At 37.9% G+C, this 23912-nt stretch overlaps 1 protein-coding gene across 1 annotated transcript in view; it reads right to left on the bottom strand.

Moving 5' to 3' along the window:
- The window catches only part of LOC105470084 (solute carrier family 38 member 4), a 68230-nt gene extending 49499 nt beyond the window's left edge, over positions 1 to 18731 (bottom strand). Inside the window, exon 1 of the mRNA XM_011721823.3 lies at positions 18627 to 18731. The gene's annotated coding sequence lies outside the window, so the exon portion shown is untranslated. The remainder of the gene's footprint in view (positions 1 to 18626) is intronic.
- Positions 18732 to 23912: the final 5181 nt, after the last annotated feature.

Here is a 23912-nt window from a genome sequence, read left to right as displayed (position 1 = left end):
TCATCTACAAGAAGGAAATAATAATAGTGCCTACCGCACACTGCTGTTATGACGATTAAGTAAGTTAATATTTGTAGGGCATTGAGAAGAGCATCTGGCACACAGTGAACATTTGTGAGTATTTGTTATATATGCATATTTAAAGAATTGTCTCCATCTTCAATACCTAATATGATATCTACTTAATAAGTCTTTTTTGAATAAGTAAAGTCATGCAAATATTCTGGAACTCAGTTTTCTCTTTAATACTGGGTCTAATGGAAACTTAGACAAGGTTACTGTGAGGGTTAAATGAGGTATTGGACATATAGCATTATAAACATACAAGGTATTTCTATTGTTCTTTGTTTACAAAAGTGAAACGACATTAGCAAAATTGATTATAGAATTAAATTAGCTTCAACACTTTTTCCTTTGAAAGTGTATTGTTACTGTGTATTAGACTATTATTTCACTTGTTATACTATTGATTAGCACTGTGGAAAAGGTGAAAAATGTGAGGTTTTGACTCTGACCCCTGGAATCTCAGAAAACAACCTCGTAACAAGGCACAGTTTGCAATATGTGTTTGTTTAATATTAACCAACCTGTGAAGCTGAACAGCCCCATGGTACATATTTACCCCTGAACCTGTCATCAGAGCCAGTGTTTAAACATGCAAGTGTACTAGCAGATTTTAGGGGGTTGGCTGGCTTTGCTTTGGGTTAATCTTTTTTGTGAGACTGATAAAATATGAAGACCAAAGATGTACCATGACACACTTTCCAAATGCCAAAGTAAGTGACCTACATTTCACTTACACTGTACCATTTGATGTTGCTGAGCATTTTAGTACTAATTGCCAAAACAGCTAGCCACACAGTTTTGGTCTAATCACATTCAGTAGAACCAAATATAAGACACTTTTAATCATTATGAATCAGTGTATGGATTAACTGGCAGCACGAATGGATGACTGGCTCTCTTTGAGGCAGTTTCTTGATCAAACAAGACCACATACTTGTCTTGGGATAAGATACATGGGAATCTCCCATCTTTACATCTCTTAAATTCAAGGCAGTCTTGCAAGCATGCATACATGCTACTTCTCATTAATTTGAGGTTAACCTGGCTAAGAGTGCTTAGAATTTGAGTTGTAGACTAAAAGGTTGTGGTGTCAAATACTTTATTGGGTCCAGTTTCACTCATTCTTTGATATTTAGAAATGAGGAGTTTTATTCATTTCAGTGTGCAGAAATAGATCATGCACCATGGCTTTGTGGCACATGAGTTTTCACCTAAAACGCTTAAGAAACAATTTTCTTCCAAAGCTTTGCATTATTTCATGTAATCACAGTTATTCTATGTTATGGCTGCTAAAATTATTTGGGAATAATTGAATAGAAGATCTATATGAGATAGTATACTGTATTAACCAGATTTTTGGTCAAAATTACTTTTCAAGGATTAAAAATGGCTAAAAGATATACACACACACACACACACATATATATATAGAGAGAGAATATGAATCATATTGAGATGGCCTTCCTTTTATTTCTTGAGTAGATTGGTAAATTAAGACCATTTTCTGCTTGTTATTCAACTCCTCCCTCTCTTCCTCTCTTCCATCCCTCCCTTTCTTCCTTTTTTATTTTTGCACAGAGCAGTAGCTTAGTAAAGAAGGCATGTGTCTTCTTTATTTACTTTTCTTCAATGAGATAATTTACAACCTTAGAACATGGCCTGGGATAGAGTAAGAGCTAAATACATATTAGTTGCTGTTGTTGTTGGCTGTATGTTTTTAAATCAGTGGGCTCCATAAAATAGCCTAGGCACACAATATGTTTATGGGAATCTATTCATAAAATAATCTATAAGCAGTAGATTATTTTGAATTCAACATAATAATCAATATTAAATAACTAAACTCCAATTCAAAAATTTAATTCTGTATTTCTTGGCTGAAAATCAGATGACAAATTTAATTCATAGGCCTCCTGGCAAACATTTCAGGAATGGTTCCCAATTTTTGTTATTAATAATATTAATAGGTACCCAAGAGAGATGGCGTCCTTTAGTGGGTTCCTTAAAATATCCAGCCACTTGGGCATTAGCATTCCTTGTCTTGTGTTAACTTGTTAAGGAGTTAACATTTCACATATAGGAGGCCCTGAAAAAATATATATTCAAAGAGAAAGGCTGACATGGTCTTAATTCCTCCAGCACTGCTGCAACATCTGTTAACTGTGGTCTGACATTTAATAAAATATATGGATTTGCCATAGCAATGTCTGCAACACAAAGCATATATGTGTTTCTAAGATAAGGAGAACTTTTTCTTTTAAAGAAACATACAAAAATCTGTTAGTGATAGGTACCAATGAGATATTCTGCAAAACAGAAATATGTATAGCAGCAATATTTTAATATGAGACCATAGAATACTTCTAAACCTTTTACTTAGAAAATGTCTAAGTTACTTATTACTATTATTTTACAAAAGGAATCTTAAAGGGTGATATTTAGATGCATAATATTGACTCTGGCGAAAAAAACACAAAACCATACATGTAAGAATTTGGGGTCATGACTGTCACTTTGGACAAAGCATAATACATAAATATAATGTCTTTATTTTATTTTGCCTGACACTTTCTGTATGTCTGAAGTATAATTTGTGAAAAGTGAACCTCAAAAAACTTTAAAAAACAGACAAACAAAAAACATTCTGTACCTATTTCTAAACTATATGTGTAAAATGTTACTTCAATTTTTATAGATATAAAAATATGGGCAGCTTATTAGGCCTTCTTTTGGCCTCAATCAGCATATTTGGTGGCCTAAACCCTGTAGTGAATTTGAAGCCTACCACGCTTAACTATTTCCCCACTTTCCCTATTTAGAAGGTGTGCACTCATTTATTTTTTTCTCAGTTAATTCTAGTGGAGAATAAAGGAGTAATGAATTCACATGGACTATTGAACAGTTTTCTAATTTTTTTTGCAAAACAAAATAGTTATAATGGTAGAAACTCAGAAACATATGCATATATATTAGTCTTACTGAGAGAATTACAAAGGGACACCAAATAGGCTTTTAATTTCAATTCTGATCCAAAAATTTAGAAAGTAACCATATAGAAAGCAACAATCCAGAGGCACTGGGAGATCTTGGCATAGAATAACCTCTTACCCAGTTGAGGGAATCAAATTCCTGAAAAGTCCATGACCGGAAAATTTCAGGTTGAGTAGCTTAATAGCTTAAAGGGAAGATATGGTTTACACAGTTGGGGCCAGGCTTGTGTATATCTGTAAAACATTTTCACACAAATAGAAGTTTAAAAAAAAATAACGAATGATATTTTTACATAGTTTTAAGTGACAATAATAAATACAATTAAATTTTGAGTTCTCACCTTTTGCTCACTAAAAAAGTTTCTAGAGTGGTTCTGTACAAGAGTTCCAACAACTGCAAACTCATACTACTTTGTTGTAGATAAACACATACCAGGGGACATGTTTGGCCTTTTTCTATCAAGACATCCAATGCCTTTTTGATTTTATGGATTAGAGGAATTATCTCCTGCTTGCTAACCCCAGTGTTGATCCAGGAACAGGACTCACTTAGATGCTTGACAAGGAGAAACTTCTGATAACTTTAATTGACCTAATTGACCTACTAGGTCTAGATGAGTAGATATTTCTCAAACTTGTTCCTCTGCCTCTCAAAGCAGAGGTTTTTAACCTGGTGCACGAAAACGATATCACAAGGCACAAATTGCCAACCCTTCTTGCACTTATTGTTGCTGCCTCCCCTCAAACCAAAACCCAGTTCTAAGGCCTTACCTGAAGCCCCAGGAGCCTCTTATGTCTTCTAAGTCTTTAGACAAAAGGATCTCCTCTCACTGTGCTTCCATTTATATTCCCTTTCTATCAGTGAGCCCCTGGTCCTTACTCTTTTTCTCTTATTCTCAATCAGACTGACTAGGATTTGCATATATGATGTTAAATTCATGCAACTTCATAAAAGACACATTGAAGCAAATTCATACTATGATTTTTGCATAGCTGATTGCAGTTAAAATTAATTCCTTTTGGTAAAATTACTTAGATATACTAATAAAGTAATAGAAAATTATTATTAACAAAGGTTATATGTTCCTTAAAAATATTTTCTAGTATAGGTGAATAGTGTAAGCATAAAGTGTTAAATTCTCTTATTTTTTCAAGAGTTGAATATAATAGAGAGAAATAATACTAAAGTGAGAAGATGACAGACTTTTGTAAAAGTTTTCTTTTGACTTTCGCCTTGGGAAAATAAGACCTGCATGTTCATCTGTCATTGTAGTAGGGAGATCATGTAAGTGTGACCTTCATAATCCATGCTAGCATTTGTTTCTTATGAGATAATCCAGTGGTTTGTGTCTTGCTGTCTCTCGTCTTCTGGGAGTATTCTGTAAACTACTGGTAAGTTACTGGGGCATGTCAATGAGCTCTGCCACACTAGAGTCTTAAGAGAAGCAGCTTAGACAAAACCTATGAACCACTTCTATATGAGTCATATTTTCATTCATTCCAAACCAGTTCCCTGTTTGATTTAAATGTTATTTATATGCTGATTATTTTAGCTAGATCAGATTTGCAGAATGAGAAAAGCAAGTAAATTGTTCCTTAAACATGATTTTTTCATGATCCTTGGCAAAAGTATTATAATCTAGACCCCAAAATGAAATGTCTGATTACTTAGTTTTGGTAATATAGTACAACTCATTTTTACTTCTTTATTATGGGAAAAAATTTAAATTTAAACATAAGTAGATGGAATAATATAAGGAACCCTCAGCTGGCATTATCTAATATCAACTGTGGCCAGTCATTGCATCTAAACCACTGTGCCCCCTCTCCCATTATTTTAAGGTAAATCCCAGATACATAATTGTGTAACAAATATTTCTATGTATATCAGTAATCGAAAAATACTTTTAAAATGTAGCCATGTGAGACAATTTTAAAAATCAAAACAACACCTAGTGTTTACTGGTTATATCTTGCAGTCTTACAGAAAGCTGAGCAAGTGACTCTGGGTGAGTAGATGAGCACACATTTTGAAACCTGGCTGAAAGGACACTCCAAAAAGGCTAAGTTCTTTCAGGAAGAAATGTTAGGTAAATCATGGGTATTAAAGTGAAATTGATCAAAATTAGGCAACATATAGCCTGGAGGATCCTCAGGGCAACAGAAAAAGAAATGACAAGTTGCAATTTAAAAAAAAGGGGAATCAATTTTATGTGGGTTAGACTGAAGAAGGCAGAATTTTGGAGTTTGAGAATGACATTTTAAAAGTCATGTAAATCAACACAATTCAGAATATGGGTAATTCTGTAGGACAAATAACTAGATTTCATCATCAAATAAATTGCAAGATGTGGAAAAAAAGACTTGAGAGGTTATTGACTCTAAGGACTGAAAGAGACTTAAAAGACTTAACAACCAATGAGAGTGGGAACCCTGTTTGGATTCTGATTCAAACTAAGTGGAGGGAGGGAGGGAGAGAGAGAGAGAGAGAAAGAATATGAGAAATAAATGAACACTGCATGAATACTGATAATATTAAGAAAATGTTGGTTTGATGAATATGGTAATTACCCAGATTTGATCATTACACATTATATATATGTATCAATATATCACTCTGTACCAATTATTAAATACCAATTAAAAATTAAAATAAGAAAATAAATGTTGGTTATATTTAAGATGTGATGATATTTTAGTTATTCTTAAAGACTTATCTTCTTGAGATACATAGTGATCATTCATGGATCAGATTATATGATGACTTAGATCGGCTTGGAAATAATTTAGTAGTGATTGTGGTGGGGTAGCAGAGCACAAAAGATATGAGTATAGATAAACTACAACAGACAAGTATTGATTATTGTTGAAACCAAGTGAAGCTGGAGATTCATTACACTATTCTCTGTACTTGGGAATGTTGAAAACTTTCCCAATTGAAAAGATTCGTGTAAATTTCCTAGTTTGGAAATACCAAACATAGTTTTCTTGGTAGTTCCCCCAGAAGTTGAAGAAAGAAGACACTATAAATTCCTTCAGTCAACCAGAAGTATTAATTAACTAGTACTTTTGAGTTATGCCATTATAGATGAAGTTTATAGTGATGACTCTGAAACATTGAAAAGTTAAATTATGTGCAATAAAATTTTGATTTTAAAGTGGGCCTCATGTGTTGTTTTAACAGCTTTATTGAGGTATGACTGACAAATCATACATACTTAATGTATACAATGATAAGTTTGGACATGTCTATACACCTGTGAAACTGTCACCATGATCAATGTAATAGATATATCCATCACCTCCAAAAGTTTCTTTGTGTCCTTTTGTTTACTTTTGTTTGTGGTAAGAACACTTAACATGAAATCTACTCTACTAACAACACTTTAGTGCCTAATGATAGGCATTATGCTATACAGCCAATCTCTAGAACTAACCCATCTTGCATAACTGAAACTTTATGCCAATTTAACTGCAACTCTGCATTCCCCACTTCTTCCAGCCCCTGGTAACCACCAGTCTATTTTCTGCTTCTGAGTTGGACTACTCTAGCTGCTTCATATTAAGTGGAGTCCTGCAGGATTCGTCCTTCTGTGACTGGCTTATTTCACTTAGCACATTGTTCTCTAGGTTCATCCATGTTGTCACAAATAGCAGGATTTCCTTCTTTATCAAGGCTGAGTAATATTTCATTTTATGGATACACCACATTTTCTTTATCTATTCGTCTGTCAGTGGACATTTGGGTTGTTTCAATAACTCGGCTATTGTGAATAGCGCAGCAATGAACATGGGAGTGCAAGTATCGCTCTGAGATTTTGATTTCAATTATTTTGGATATATACCCAGAAAGTGGGATTGTTGGATCATATTGTTGGTTCTATTTTTAATTTTTTTAGGAAACTCCATACTGTTTTCCATATTGCCTGTACTAATTTATATCCACACCAACAGTGTACAAGAGTTCCCTTTTCTCCACATGCTTGCTAACATTTGCTATCTTTTGTGTTTTTGATGATAGCCATACTAATGTGTGTGTGGTGATATTTCATTGTGATTTTAATTTGCATTTCTTTATGACTACTGATGTTGAGCATCTTTTCATATATGTGTTGGTCATTTGTATGTCTTTTTGAATAAATGTCTATTCAAGTCCTTTGATCCTTTTTTAAAATCATGTTATTTGTTATGCAGGTCTGTTCCTTATATATTTTGGATATTCAATTCGTCAGACACATGGTTTGCAAATACTTTCTCCCATTCCATAGGTTGCCTTTTCATCCTATTGATTATTTCCTTTGCTGTGCAGAAGCCTTTTAGTTTGATGTAGTATTGTGTGTCTATTTTTGCTTTGTTGCCTGTGCTTTTGGTGTCATATCCAGTAAATCACTACTAAGACCAATGTTAAAAAGTTTTTCCCTATATTTTCTTCTAGGAGTTTTATGGTTTCCAGTCTTACATTCAAGTTTTTAATCCATTTTTAGTTTTTTGTTGTTTGTTTAAGATGTAAGATAAAGATGAAGAGGCCTTCTTTTCCCTATTGTGTGCTCTTGGGACCCTTGTTGAAGATCAGTTGACCATATATGTGTGGGCTTAATTCCAGGCTCTCTATGCCATTCTATTGATCTATCACTCTCTTTATACCAATACCATACTGCTTTTGTTGTTTTGTTTGTTTTTTGGTACCATATTGTTTCAGTTACTATAGCTTTGTAATGTATTTTGAAGTCAGGAAGTATGATGGCTCCAGCTTTGTTCTTTCATAAAATCACTTTGGCTATTTTGAGTCTTTCATGGTTCCATATAAATTTTACAATTATTTTTCCTATTTCTGTAAAAAAATGCCATTGGGATTTTGATGAGGACAGCATTGAATTTGTTGCTCACCATGGATAGTATGGGCATTTTAACAATGTTAAGTCTTCCATTCCATTAACCCAAGATGTGTTTCCATTTATTTGCTGCTTTAATTTCTTTCATTGACCTTTTATAGTTTTCAGTATACAGGACTTTTACCTCTTTAATTACATTCATTCCTAAGTATTTTATTATTTTTGATGTTACTATAAATGTGATTGTTTTGTTAATTTCCTTTCAGAATAGTTCATTGTCAACATATAGAAATCTAACTGATTTTGTATGTTGATTTTGTAACCTGCAACTTTACTGATTTTGCTTACTAGATTCAAGAGTTTATTGTGGAGTCTTTAGGATTCTTCTACGTGTAAGATCATGAAATGTATGCATACGAAATGTGCATGTATGCACCACACCCCTTAATTAGTTTTTTTGACATCTTTGGGAGGGTGTTATTTTGACACACATGTACACATAGGGTTCCAATCACTCAACAAAGGGTAATTATTTAAGATACAGCCACAGGAATAGAATAAAGCTAGAATCTCTTACCAAAAATAAAATCTGCCAAACATACATATTTTTATGAGACCTAAGAAGGGAAAACTCCTATTTGTGTCTATCTCAGCGAGTGGGCAACTGGAGATTCTCTCTTCCTAGTTGATAGGCGTAAAGCCTACACCTTCTTATGACAGCAATTAGGGTTGAGAGACAACTTACTCAAAGACCAAAGCTAATAAGGTCCTGGCATGATGACTGAACCAAAACTCACAACCCACTGTCTAACTTCTGAGCCCAGCTCCTAAGACAGTCCATTACCATTGGGTACCTACTTTATGTTGAACATGATTCATAAGATAGGATCCTTGTCTCCAAGACCTGTGGAACCGAACTGGAGAGCTGGGGCAAATAGAGTAGATTTTGTGTAGGAAGAATGGTGTGACTTCAGAGACAGAAGACTGGATTCTAGGCAGGGGACATGGGATCAGAAGTTTGACCTTGGTAACACCAAACAAGAGTCTACTTCAGCTCAAATAGAATGTTTGTGTAGAGTTTGGTTGAGGTTGATCTTAACTACCAGGTTAAGAAGTTTGAACTTTAAGGAATTTTGGCATAAAGAATAATGGAAAGCATTATATTTGGTTTAATTATTCAATGTGGATACCATGATAATATTATGAAATCGTTTTAAAGTAATTATGCAACATATGCAGTTTAACATATAGTTTAAAAGTAATTATACAATGCACATAAGGCATTTCTAGTTTACTTTTCTTTCAAAAACTGTATTACTTCTCTTCAAAGAAAAAGCTTTAAAAAAAATTAGAAAACAGCCCTCCCATCCCCCTGTAAAAAACAATGCCTGCAATGTTGAGAATTATAGTAAACATATTTACATGTCTTATCACACCTTCCTAATGACTGTCATCATTAGTCAAATAAGTAAGCAGTTTAAGAGTGGTATACAAAATTCAGTAGGTCTTTTGTTTGGTCTTGTGACTTACAGAGAAGTGTTCATTCCCTCAAGATTATAGGATTAAATTATCTGCCCTGCCCAGACACAGAGGAGATATGACCCAGAAGAACAGCCTGCAAAGTGATGTGAGGTATTTAATGTTTACTTAAAATAAAACACATTATGAAGACAACACAAATGATTCTATTCCATTTCAAAAGACTCAGAAAAGCAGATCGGCCTATAAAAAGAGTTATAAATTATTTTAGCTATGATGTTTCTTCATGTTGAGACTTTGGAACCACCATTGCCAGCTACACTCCATCCTTTCCCAAGATTTAGGACAAGGAATATGTTTCTGGTAACAGAAATCATTAAAATGGAGTCTCAGGGCAGTGCATTCAGTTAAACTCAAATCTAGTCAGGGCTCCAGACTGAGTGTTTCATTCTGTGAACTGACAATATGTCTCTGAAATTCCAGAATGTGAAATTCTGAAACCTTAAAGGGATGTTTACAAATACTTTCAGATAGTAGTGGATATTTTGTTCTCTCCTGTCTTTGGAGGTGGGTGGAGTTCTCCAATGGGTTCTGGCTGAAGGGAGGGATTTAGCCTAAGTCTTCCAGGTACTATTCAGAAGTGATGCATTTCCCTTGGCTAGTTACAGCCTCCAGTTTCCAGGTTTCTCATGCTTGTGAGCATGCAGACAAAGAATAACATTTCATTTTAAAACCTGACTTGAAGGGACCTCTGGGAGGCCTCCTCCCAGCAGCAGATGAGGTGGAGGTCAGAGTAGTGTAACACTGACAGTCTCTGAACCTGAACATCTGCCTTTGATAGTTGCCCTTGGGCTAAAGGTGCTGTTTTGGGCTCTAGGTGACCCCTGTCAAACCCAAGAGCTACTCACTGTCATTTCCAGCCATGCCTCTTTCTCTCAGTTGGCAGTATGTGTCTGAGCATAGATTGGCAGGGAACTTCCAATTGCAGAGGCATTGTTTTGATTCATTTCAAGAACTCTGAAATGTCTTAACTAAGGTAAAGTCACAGATTACTGTACGGCTGTAGAAATTTTAAAAGGTACTAGATTTTATACCTTATTGTCTAACTACGTACTTTTGTTCTGTCCTGTTCCTTTTCTCCTTTCCAATCCTCCAGTGTTTTAAATGAAGATGGAGTGTATACATCCTTTTGCCCTAACACACACAAATGTCATTTTGAAAATAAAAATATTCACATTTGTCCTCATACTTTTCTCCTCTCCAAGTGCCCTCCAGGACCTCCTCAATCCCACTGAATTTCCAAGTTTCACGGATTTAAAAAGCAAAGGAAAAAGTGCAGCACTAGATAGAGTCAAACAACTGGAATACTACTCAGCATGAAAAACGACCAAACTATCCATCTACTAAATAACTTGCATGGATCTCAAGAACATCAAGCTGAGTGAAAAAAGAAAAAACTCAGTCTCAAAAAGATCACAGGCAGTATGATTCCATTTACATAACAGTTTCAGAACGATGAAAATACAGAGATGGAAAACAAGTGGTTGCCAGGGGTAGCGAGGAGGAGGCGGAGATAATGTTAAAGAGGTGGAACAAGGGACATCTAGTGGAAGATACTGGTGGAAGTTCTGCATCTTGACTGGCCTATAGTGGGTCAGATTGCACAAATCCACATATGTGGCAAAATGACATAGAAACTATACACACATTATTCCAGTGTCAGCTTCCTGGGTTTAATATTGTACTACAGTGTGTCAGATGTAACCACTGGAGGAAACCAGGTGAAAGGTTTAGGTGGTCTCTCTGTGCAACTGGATGCAAATCTATAATTACTTTAATATACAAAGTTTAAATATATATATTATATATATTTACATATATTCTTTATAGATGCCTCTGTACAGAAAGAATAATGAAATATAGCATAGTGGCACATGCCAAAAATGTGTCAGATACTTTTTTTAAAGCATACTGTTACTAAAGAATTAGTAAAGTTTTGCTTCAAAAGATAAGAAGGAATAAAACAGTAATGACTGTATTCTCAGGAGCGCAATAAAATAACTCTGTTTCCCAGTGTTCTCAACCTTTGGATTGCTTTTCAGGCATTCACAAAGCAAGGTTGGAAACACGAACGCTTTTAGTTAGATCACTTTAACAATAGAGGTCAGTTTGGTCATACGGTTTTAAAGAATATTCTGCATCCACGAAACACATTCCTCCCATTTGGAAAAATTTCAGAAACAAGACTATAGCCTAAATAGCACCATTTGGCATGCACGAAACGCTTCTTAAAAGCAAGGACTGCCACAGCCTCTCTTCTTAATGAATCCCTCCCACCTGCTTGGTTTTTCAGTGCTTTGCAGTATGTCTTTTTCTCTTTCTCCCTCCACCTTCGTCTCACCCGCTCTCCTGGTCCCTCTAACCAAGTTGCCACGCAAAAGCAGCAAGCAAACCTGTGTGAGTGAGGTGTCCCGAGGCGGCAGCCTCCCGCGGTCCTCCGTGCACGCCACCACCCGGCTCATGCTCCAGGCGCTGCGCACACCCCAGTGGCCTCCCAGGACGTGTGGTCACTGGAGAGCTCCCAGCCACGCCTCTAGATGCTGCTGGGCGGCCTGCAGGAGTACCAACACTGCAGACAGAACAGCGACCCATCCCTCTGTAAGCCAAAGTTGCCTGTTGATAAATTGCATCTTTTTTCTTTTTCTTCTTCTTTTTTTTTTTTTTTTTTTTTTTTTTTTTTTTTTTTTGAGACAGAGTCTAGCTGTGTCTCCCTGGCTGGAGTGCAGTGGCGTGATCTTGGCTCACTGCAAGCTCCGCCTCCCGGGTTCACGCCATTCTCCCGCCTCAGCCTCCCAAGTAGCTGAGACTACAGGCGCCCGCCACCACGCCCGGCTAGTTTTTTTCTTCTTTTTCTTCTTTAACATTTTTATAGTACCGCGAGTGTACCCAGTGTTATTAAATTGTGCCAAAACAAAAAGCAAAGTCCCTGCCCTTAGGAGTGTGCAGTGTAAAATGAACAAATGACACAAGGCTAAATGACAGGACGAACATAGGGTGGGTAGAAAGAGTTATAAATGAAAGGGAAGGTAGAATCAATACGACTTTCACTGGACCAAAAAATGGAAAGGCTGTTAGGGCCCCAAATCCTCATAGCAGATTATAGAAATGAAGAATTGCAATAATATCTATAGTAGCAATCCTACTTTATTGAGCCTTTATGTGCCATGCAGTATCATCATCACAATAATTCTATACCATAGCTGCTATTTTTAGAAGTGTCAGATATGATTCTAAATGTTTTACAAATATTCACTCATGTGATCCTCCTAAAATCCCTGTGATGTAGGAACTATTGTTTTCCCCATTTCAGAGATGAGTGAAGCAGTAAGGTGGACTGACTTGCTCAAGGTAACTCAGGTGAAAAGGGGGAGAGCCAAAATTGGAAGCCAGGAAGTTGGATGATAGAATCAAGATCTGAGCCCAGGAAGCCCAATTTTATAATGGTATTAGGATTCGTATCCACATTGCCTTGCCTACCAAGCTTATACTCTTAATCATGTGCGACCATGCAAATTAAATAAACAATTTAAAATTATTTATATTGACTATAAACAATACACAAAATCATTTTGCAAAGGCCTTTAATAGGTCCATGAAAAAAGTGTTTATTTGAAGAATATTTTCTGTCAAAAAACAGAGAAAGAAACAGGTTTTCCTTCCTTCCTTCATTCATTCAAAAACATGTACCAGTGTCTGTTTATACCAGGCATTGTGTGAGGCACCAGGGTGACAGTAGTGAACAAAAGAGACAAACTTAAGGGGAAACCAGGGAACTGAGATGGTAGTCATTTTAATGATGAATCCACATTAGGTTTATTGGGAGCAATAGGCAGAAATAGCCAACAAGAAATAATCATATACAGGAAACGACATTCTCTAGGCTGGACTGTCTGGCATGAGTATTATTTAGTCCTTTTTTCCGTCTCCTCTCCTTTTTCCTTTATTTTAGTTATGATAGAGGAAATCGTGCTATCACAAAACATTTCATATGGACATTTGTTAACATTTCAAATAATGCTTTGGGTGGTAGAAGTAATTGAATTCCCTTCCTAATAACATTATGACCAACAGTATTTTACAAGCATGGATATGGTAAAGAGGTATGCAGACCTCTGAGCTTGGAATAAAAATCTGGAATAATAGATCCTTACAAAACAAAAGTTGTCAAAGTCTATTATGAAAATCCAGGATCTTGACTGGCATAAACATCTACTAAAAAGATAAAAGGATAGCATTTGTTACTGTCATTCAATTCCCTACCTCACCTTTTTTAAATACGTTTTTACTTTCTGACTCAGATATAATATACAAAATGAAAAATATAGCCATTAAAAACTAAAATCAGAAGATAAATCCCCTCCACCTCTCCCCTCATAAAAGCATAGAAGAACATTTGTTTGGATTTTGTTGTATGTTTTTGTAAATTTGGTCTATGCTAAAATAGAATACGCCCTTAAGAACCAGAAAAATAATTTGGTTTCCCTTCAAATGGAAAGATAAGACTTTGTTGTTTTATCTTTCCATTTGAGCACTAGTTCTAAATCCTAACATTAAAAGCAATCAAAAAAAGCTATATGCTTTCTATTATGGGACCACAATAAAATAATAAAATGTATTGCTAATTCTTGCATTCAATTACTTTGTTCTGTTAGCACAAGTAACTTTCAAAATTCAAGGGAGGGGCAGAGCCAAGGGACACTTGCAGAGAGAATATGCAAGGACCTCCATGACCACACCTCCCTCCCCAGTCTCCTCCCAAGCATTCTCTACTGACTAAGAGTACTGAACTCTCAAATTCCCGAACTGACTCCCTCCTTATCCTTTCTCAGTCTGGTCTCTCCACTGAGAGTCCTTTCCTCACATTCTCCAATTCTTTGCCTGGCTAACTTTTATTTCTACTTCAAAACCTTGCTCAGGTACCACCTGGTCTTGAAATGTTCTCTGACCCTTTTCCTAAGTCAGGTTCTCTGGTAGAGTATTCAAATCTGATTTTTTGTTGTTGTTGTTGTTATTTGTTTGTTTGCTTGAGACGGAGTCTCGCTCTGTTGCCCAAGCTGGAATGCAATGGCATGATCTCAGCTCACTGCAACCTCTGCCTCCTGGGTTCAAGCAATTCTCCTGCCTCAGCCTCTCGAGTAGCTGAGACTACAGGTGCATGTCACCACACCCGGCTAATTTTTGTAATTTTAGTAGAGGTGGGGTTTTACCATATTGGTCAGGCTGGTCTGGAACTCCTGACCTCAGGTGATCCATCTGCCTCAGCCTCCCAAAGTGCTGGGATTACAGGCATGAACCATGGTGCCAAGACTTTTTCCCGGTTTTTAATCATGCTGTATTGCAAATGTTTCTTTGTCTATTCTTTCCTCCAGTAGACTCATTCATTGTTCCACAAATATTTCTTGAGCACCTGGTGTTTGCCCAGCACTGTGCTAGGTGCTAGGGAGATAGGAATAAAAGAAACTCCCTAATGTAGTTTCTTGAAGATAGTAACATTTGATAATTATTTATGGAATGAATGAGTGAAATTAGGTCATTACATACATAGTGGAAGGAAGAACTGAGACATGGAAGTGAGTCTGTTTTTCCATTTCTCCCATCTCTCACACCGCATTGTGTTATGTAACACATTTCTAACACCCTTGTTTCCTTAAGTTTTTGTTCTCCTCCCTCTGGTTGTCTTTATTTTACTACTGTCTTTATTGCAACAAGCAGGAGCTTTTGCCTAGGATGAATTTGATTCTAATACCAGCATTGTTACTTACTAGCCATATGACTCTTGGCTCTTTCCTTAACCTCTTCAATTTCCTGTCTGTGAAACAGAGATAACAAATACCTATAGAATAGAATATCGTGTGAAGATTAAATGAGATTCATATTAAAGAGCGTAGTATGAAGCCTGGCTCTTAAAGCACCTTTCCTTTCATTTGTCCCTCCCCTACTTCTACCCCTTATCCTTCCCACAGGACATCATCAGGGCACTAGTGGCTTGCAAGATGATTTCAAGTGATACATGGAAGCACATTTTTTAAAACTGTGTAATTATTTTGATACATTATTGTTTTGATATATATAAAATATGTAACTAAGCCCTTGATTTTTATAGAAATCTTTGCTTTGGATATGTAAAAAATAAAGAAAGGAGGATTAAGGTTCTAAAAATAGCATAAGGCAAAAAGAAAAAAAGCCTGATACATAGATGCCTGAAAACACTGCAGAAATGAGCAAAGACAATGCCATATAAGAAGAAAAACATTAATCACAAAGTCCACAAGCTGTTATGTGCATTGTGATTGTCCTCACCACATGTTTGTGCTGACAAACTGACATGGAACACAGGTACACTATTCCTTTCTCAAATGTCACTTATGTAGAAAAAATCCAGTCCTGAGACTGCAAAGACTCCAGAGACTTCAGCTGCATGATCATGTCCTTAGCTTGCTTGGAATAGGATTAGTCAGTAATAGAATAAGAAGCCAGCCCCAGGTCCCTAGAAGTCACCTGTCTAGCTCCCCTCCATGATAAAGAACAAAGTGAAAGACAATTGCTCGTTTATGTTTATGAATAATTAATGTCCAAGTAGAACTTCCAAAATATTTTGTGTTCTTCACACTGTGTATCTTCATTTTCTGACCTATAAATTGGGTAAAATAATAGAATCTATCTCAGAAGATTGTTATGAAAGTCAAATGTTAACATAAAGGAAGCACTTAGAAACATATGATGTAAAAGTTCCTACATATGTGTGAGCCAGAATTACCATTAATCTAGTTGAGACCAGCCTCCAGTTTGCCTCCTGTCCTAGCAGCCTCCAAAGAAAGTTATTCATCTCTTTACACCACCAATCTTCCACCTTTTGTTGCTTTGTGATAAAATCAGCCTGATAAAAAGCTTCCTGTCTTTGGACACTGGTATTCAGAAATATGGAAAGATCAGATATTCTTTTCAGTGTCTCTATTTTTACAGACTTCTACCCAAAACTTAGATTTTCTATATATTTATTTGTTAGAATTTGAGAGATTATCTCTGTCTGTCTGTCTGTCTGTCTGTCTGTCTGTCTCTGTCAGACGCGCGCGCGCGCGCACACACACACACACACACACACACTTCTTGTGTTGCACAGGAGAGAGTTCACCAATTTCAGCGACTTTTTAGGAGACTTGTTTGTAGTGGGAACAACAACAACATAAAACATGGGTTGATTTCCCCCACCTCCTGCTTGGCCCTGGAAATTGAGATCTATGTGTAGGATGCTCTCTGTACAACGTAACACAGTTTAGCCCTAATGATTATGTCACAGCTGCCCAGAAGCAAAAAAGGATGGCTATAGGATAGCTAGAAATTGGGAACAGGCCATCCACTGCTGAAGCCCTGGACTCTTCCCGCTTCCTTTAAGGTGAGAAGCTGCCTGCCCACCCGCCCCCGCCCCCACAACAAAGTGGATAACCAAACAGTAGGTCCTTTAGCCTTGGAGGATGGGGCTCCGGGCTAGGTAGAGTCTGCGGGAAGTGCCTGCCCAGATGGGCTTATTGCTCTAGGGCCACTCCTACTCCCTTCACACTGTGCATTTAAGATCTCGGCATTTACTATCTCCCTGAGACAGGTAGATAGGCAGCTTTTTCTCTAAGAAATAGACAAGTGCCAACCTATCCTTCTCCAGTGTAATCTGGCCCAAGCATCTAAAGGCTCAACTAAGGACCGCGGCCCGGGAATCTCCCGGCCCTAGCCGGGAGATTCACGAGTGCCCAAATTCACAAGTTTCAGAAGCGCCCGCATCACTGCCTCCTGCACTCCTCTGCAAATGCCCTGGCACACCCGCGACCACGTACCCCTGAGTTTCCTAGCGTAGTTCGCCCCTTTTCCTCCAAGTCAGCAGCCCAGTGAGCATTCCAGGGTCAGTCCTGGTGCTCACAGTAAGGGCAATCTCTCACCTCTCCCTGCTGGATCACAAAGAGGAGCTAGGACATTTGCCGTTTTCCCCCACAACCCGCACCCTGCGCTGGCCCAGAGCGCAGCGCCCACCTGTGCCACCGCTAGATGAAGAGTCCCTCACCGCGCGCTGCCTGGGCGCACGGCTGGTGTGCTGCGCTCACCACCTCTACTGGACTCAAGGGTGCTCCCGGCTCACGCTTCTCGGGGCTTCCTGCTTCCGGGTTCCCTCTCCCCCTACTCGCTTTCTTCCTTCATTCGCTCTTCTCTCAATTTTTCCTCCTGTCCTTACCCCATCAACTCTAACATTTAATCAATTCCCGGGCTCCTCCTCCCTGGGCTTCTCTTAGCTCGGTTCCAGCGACCCCGCTATCCGTCCCGGCTCGCATTTCTGCACCGCACTGCCCTTCACTCCAGCACGCAGCAGGCCCGGCGCTCCGACCGCGCGGGAAGCCCCCTTCGGAACCGCTGGCGCAGTTTTCAGACTCGCCCGCAGCCCAGAGACCAGGTGCCCACATCCAGCTCTGCTCTCGCCTTCTCCCTTCAAAGAGACTCCTTGGGGGCTCCCCAGGCCAGAGTTCCCCGCCCGGGGAATCATGCCGGTCTCTGGGGTGACCCAGCTGTCAGAGAGGACAGGTCTATTTTAAGCCTTCCACCCAGTGTCCCAGTCCTGAGGACGCGGGCGCGGGCCCAGGGACTTGGGTAACACCTTGCCAGCACGATCCCAAGCGGTGGTGGAGCCAGCTCCCCCGGCGGGAGTCCGGCCTTTCAGCCAGGCAGGCGGCGCGGCCACGGAACACAGTCTCAATACAACCAACTCGAAATCCAAGAACCCAGGGAATCCCAGGGCGGTGGGCTGAGGTGCCCCATGCCCCAGCCCCCTGGGAATAGGCTACCTTGGCACAACCGCTTTTCCTTGAAAAGAAGTCACACATGAGCCCGCCCAATCAATCTCTTCCCTCCGTGTGCCCTAGTTTACGTTATTTCTAGTCAACCGAGTCATTAGCCTGCAATAACCCACCCAAAGCGTGACTCTTTGGAAAATAATAAGAATTAGGAACTATGAGCACGTCATGAAGAGGCCGACATCAGCCCCAGACGATTGAGAGACCGGGCTACACACGTGTGCGTGTCCCCCGTGCATACACACAAGCACCCATCCCATAGACTGAGATCCAGCTGCAAATTTGGACATTGACGCGTCTCTAAGTCTAACAGGAAATACCAAAAAAAAAAAAAAAAAAAAAAAAAAAAAAAAAAAAAATTCACTCACCCGCCTCTTTTACTACCCTTTCCAGACCGGGATTCAGGGGAAGTGTCAGAAAGGGATGGATGGAGAGACCCTTCTTTCTTTTCTTTTCGCCTTTCTAAAAAAGAGTGGCAATTTCCATCACGTGATAGGAGCAGCATCCCCAGTGTCGCGTTTCCTGCGGACCCTCCCTTCCAGGCCAGCCACCAATCGTCAGGCGGCAACCTGAGAAGTAGTCCAAAGCATCCTCCCAGGTGGGGCCGAGATGTCCAGCTGTCCTTCAGGGGTGAAGCCTGCCCAGACCCTGCTCCCTCTTTCCTGGGTCCGGGATAACCGAGAAGATCCTGGTGTGGGTTTATTTTTCGACGGTTAGATTTCTTCCATGCGTCAAGGCTGCATTTATGGGATCTGTCCTATAAGCTAAAGTACATGTGGATCTTTATTTTAAAGTCTGTAAAACAGTGTCCACGGTAGGTAACTCACTAAATTTCCTCCTGGTATGGAGGTGACAAACGTGAACTTTACATAAAGAAAAAGAAACATTTGGGGAAACAGTACAAATGAAAAACCTGTAATTCACAGTAAACATCACTTTATGCATTAAAGAAATGGGATAACTTGCTGGTGCTTAAGAGTGGGTCTTTGGTGATAATTTTTTTTTTCTAGAAATCCAGTTTAAGCATAATCCTCAGTATGCATGAAGAAGGAATTAAGCTATAATAATAAATAGCACTCAAACTTCAATTCTGTTTATTAAAGTTACAACCTACCATTGTACGGAAAATTGTTTACGTTAAAACTATTTTCTAGTATTAAACCTTCTTTGTTTCAAAGAAGTCCCATGTAACAAATACGTTCACAATCCCCCATTTATTTAGTAGTGACTTGTTATTCTTTAGGGAAGGAAATTTATCCTATGGAGACCTTGACCCCACAGTGTAACTAACTCACCAGGCAACACAATTTACCTTCTGAATTCTCACACATCCAATTTGACTTTATTTAGAAGGGCAAGTCTCACTGCCTGTCCATATCGTGAACACTTAGAACCTTCTCGTTTTATAGTTCCCAGTAACTGTAACACCAGCAACAACTTAGTGCTTTAAAAAAATAATATAACAGCAGAAACTCACCTGGATAATGCATAATAATCAGAAACACTAAGAACACTGCATTAATGCACACACACATACACATCAAACTGTACTAGGACCATCTGACAATACAGATTCAATAGAAGGATGATGTAACACATTTTCACTGGAGCTACAATTTTAGAACCTAAAAAAATTATATAAAAATGTTTGTTTTATGAAAACTGAGTTTCTTCTGAGCACCCAAGCAAATATGGTAAACCTTTCTATCATAGCAAGAAGTTTACATTTTGTGGAATTAGACTATATCAGAATAGTTTTGAATTCCCTATAAGCATGTTGAAACTAGATTCTCTTCACATTATCACACTTCTCCATTGATTCTCATTTTATAAACATCTTTTATAAAGCTACTAAAATGTCAAAATTGCTAGGATTTGGAGAGAATTAGTGAGATCAAGGTAGATACACATTTCTCTTTTTCTAACCTGCAATTTAGTAAAAGCAAGACTCAGGTTTATAAGACAAAAAGCCATTCCAGAGAAGGAAGACTCAAATGAAGATAAGACCATTTGAGTCTTCTCAAGATAAGTAATTCCAAGACACAAACTGGTTTACTGTGCAACTGCTCAACTTTTAAATGGACAGCTTCTTTAATCAGTTCTTGACATCTATATCTTAGCTAGCATAGAAGAGATCAAAAGCAGTGGTTCATGGTCTAATGTAATAGAGAACTATGAGTTATGCATTTATATATGCTAATAATATTAATCAGGTGTGGGCTGAGGTTAAATGAGACTTGTATTCATCTATAAAACAATAAAATTATGGATGTTATACATCAATAGAGTCTGAGAAGATCTAAAGCAATGCCTGGGTAGGATGCGACAACTGACAACTCTTTATTTTCTGTGTTACCATAAAAAATTTGAACCATTAATGGCCACATTGAATCTGCTCATCAATCCTCAAGAGTTTCTTTTAAACTTGTGTTTGAAAGGATGGGAAGCAATTCTAACCAATGACATGAGTATTCCTGAGGGCCACATTGTGAAACACATTTTGGTTTCTCCTCAGATCATTCACTGGCTGTAGAGTACATAGCTTGATTTAGAATCTCAGAGTCGCCACCTACTAGCTATAGAACCTTGGACAAGTCTCTTAAGCTCTTAGTGGCTCAGTTTCTCATCTGAAAAATACAGAATGTTTCCTGATACATTGCTTTCCTGACTTAAGAGGAAACTACAAACACAATTGTAGTTTTTATTGTGTTAAGCACTTATTGTCACATAGTGCTTATTGTCACTTAAGAGGGTACTACAAACACACTTAGTGATGGAGAAAAACAGAAGCTTATAGAACAGTCAGAAGTTACTCATCATTTTGAAAAGCTGAATTGATTGGAACTCTCTAAAATTATTTTAACACTCTGGGTTTAGGAGTGGTCATTGGTTTTGTTGTGGTTGCTTTTGTTTTAAGAAAAATCTATATTTAAAAATTTATGAAATATATTTTTCAGAACTGAAGCTAATACTTGTAGAGTTCTATGCTGCAAAAAGTTTAAAAAACACTGTTACAATTATCATGATTCCTCAAAGGTTTTATTTTTTAAATAGACGTACATATTATCTGAAGCACATGTGATAATTTAATACATTCATATAATTTGTAAAGATCAAATCAGTGTAATTGGGCTATGTATTACCTTAAATATTTGTCTTTTCTTTATACTAGAAGCATTCAAATTATTCTCTTCTAGCTATTTTGAAATACATAATCAATTATTATTGTTAACTATAGTCATCCTACTAATCTACTACATGCTAGGGCTTATTCCCTCTATTTAACTGCACTTTTATACCCACCAATCTTCTATTTTTATGAGATCCACTTTTTTAGCTCCCATATGTCACTGAGAAAATGCAATATTTGTCTTTCTGTGTATGGCTTACTTTAATTAGTATAATGACCTCCAGTTTTATCCATGTTACTGCAAATGACAGGATTTCATTCTTTTTGCAGCTGAATAATATTCCCTTGTGTATACGTTCCACATTTTCTTTATCCATTCTTCCGTCGATGGACACCTAGATTGATTCCATATTTTGGCAATTTTGAGTATTGTCACAAAAACATGGAAGTTCAGATATGCCTTCAATATATTGATTTCCTTTCTTTTGGATATATACCCAGAAGTGGAGCTGTTGGATTATATGGTAGTTCTATTTTTAGTTTTATGAGGAACCTCCATACAGTTTTTCATAATGGCTCTACTAGTTTATATTTCCACAATAGTGCATGAGGGTTCCCCTTTTTCCACTTTCTTGCCAGCATCTGTTACTTCCTATCTTTTTTTTTTTTTTTTTTTTGAGACGGAGTCTCGCTCTGTCGCCCAGGCTGGAGTGCAGTGGCCGGATCTCAGCTCACTGCAAGCTCCGCCTCCTGGGTTCACGCCATTCTCCGGCCTCAGCCTCCCGAGTAGCTGGGACTACAGGCGCCCGCCACCTCGCCCGGCTAGTTTTTTGTATTTCTTAATAGAGACGGGGTTTCACCGTGTTAGCCAGGATGGTTTCGATCTCCTGACCTCGTGATCCGCCCGTCTCGGCCTCCCAAAGTGCTGGGATTACAGGCTTGAGCCACCGCGCCCAGCCTACTTCCTATCTTTTTGATAAAAGCCATTTTAACTAGGGTGAGAGGACATCATTTTTTAAGAAAAGATTAAATGTAGTTATATATATGTTTTTCTAAGTTATTTTTTAAGTTCGGGGTACATGTGCAGGATGTGCAAGTTTGTTACATTGGTAAACGTGTGTCATGGGGGTTTGTTGTATCAATTACTTCATCACCCAAGTATTAAGCCTAGTAGCCATTAGTTATTTTTCCTGATTCTCTCCCTCATCCCACTCTTCATCCTCTGATAGGCCCCAGTGTGTGTGGTTCCCCTCTATAGGACCATATGTTCTCACAATTTAGCTCCCACTTAAAAGTGAGAACATGCAGTATTTGGTTTTCTGTTCCTGCATTGGGTTGCTAAGGCTAATGGCCACCAGCTCCATCCATGTCACTGCAAAGGACATGATCTCATTCTTTTTTATGGCTGCATAGTGCTTATTGTCATTTTGATTTGTATTTCTCTGATGATTAGTGATATTGAGCATTTTTTCATATGCCTGTCGGCCATTTGTATGTCTTCTTTTGAAAATTTTCTATTTAGACCCTTTGCTCATTTTTAAATTTTAGGGGTTTTTTTTGTTGTTGTTGTGTTGTTTACTATTGAGTTATTTGAGCTTCTTGCATACTCTGGTTATTAATTCCTTGTCAGAAGGATAGTTTGCAAATATTTTCTCCCATTCTGTGAGTTTTCTCTTCCCTTTGTTGATTCGTTGTTGCTGTTTGCCATGCAGAACCTTTTAGCTTGATATAATCTCGTTTGCCTATTTTGGCTTTTGTTGCCTGTGCTTTTTCGGTCTTGCACAAAAACTCTTTGTCCAGACTGATGCCTTGGAGAATTTACCCCATTGTTTTCTTCTAGTAGTTTCATAGTTTCAGGCCTTAGATTTAAGTTTTTAATCCATTTTGATTTGATTTTTGTATATGGTGAGAGATTGGGATCTAGTTTCATTCTTCTGCATTTATATATATCCAGTTTTCCCAGCACCAATTCTTGAAGACTGTCCCTTCCCCAGTGTATGCTCTTGGTTCTTTTATCAAGAACATGTTGGCTGTAAATGTGTAGATTTATTTCTGGGTTATCTATTATGTTCCATTGGCCTCTTTGTCTATTTTTATGCCAGTACTATGCAGATTTGGTTACTATAGCTTTGTAGTATATTTTGAAATCAGGTAGTGTGATGCCTCTAGCTTTGTTCTTTTCACCCAGGATTGCTTTGGCTATTTGGGGTGTCTTGTTCTTTGAGGTTTTTAATTAGTCAAAAGCTCGATGACACTCTTAAGTTGGGATAGAGCATGCAGTATTTCTCCATGATCATGATTTGCAATATTAATAGACTTTAACATAAACATATGCCTTAGGAAGGACATAGAACATAATTATTATTTAAACACCATATGACAGTGCTGTGAAGTTCATTGGTTTATGGATTATCACTGTGAAGTCTTGTTGCAGTGATTTTAGTAGTCTTTTGTATAATTAATGTTTTATTTGACAGTAGAGTTTTAACATGAATTATTTTTCAAGAATAACTATCATAACTAG

The sequence above is a fragment of the Macaca nemestrina genome, chromosome 10, assembly GCF_043159975.1.
Source record: "Macaca nemestrina isolate mMacNem1 chromosome 10, mMacNem.hap1, whole genome shotgun sequence".
Lineage (NCBI taxonomy): Eukaryota > Metazoa > Chordata > Mammalia > Primates > Cercopithecidae > Macaca > Macaca nemestrina.
Note: the sequence above shows the minus strand (reverse complement) of the source record. Positions and strands in the feature narration are given on the sequence as shown.